Raw genomic sequence first — 273 nt, forward strand, 5'->3', positions numbered from 1 at the left:
CGGGTAGGCTACAATCGGCTGCCTAGGACTCTGTATGACAACGAAACCTCTAAATATCACCATTATTCTACATCATGAGTACCTATTTTCCTTCACATCACGTGCCATGACGACACGCTACGAGAGACGCACTTGCAACGAGATCAATTGCAACCAGAGTGAGAGGTTGGCAGTAGTTCTCTTTCGAAAGTTCAAGTTGCAGCGAATGAAAGTTCCGATGAGCGGCAGCTAGGGCGGAGATACCGTCGGAAGGAAGGATAAGTAGATGAGATC

The sequence above is a fragment of the Penaeus monodon genome, chromosome 21, assembly GCF_015228065.2.
Source record: "Penaeus monodon isolate SGIC_2016 chromosome 21, NSTDA_Pmon_1, whole genome shotgun sequence".
NCBI classification, from domain to species: Eukaryota; Metazoa; Arthropoda; class Malacostraca; order Decapoda; family Penaeidae; genus Penaeus; species Penaeus monodon.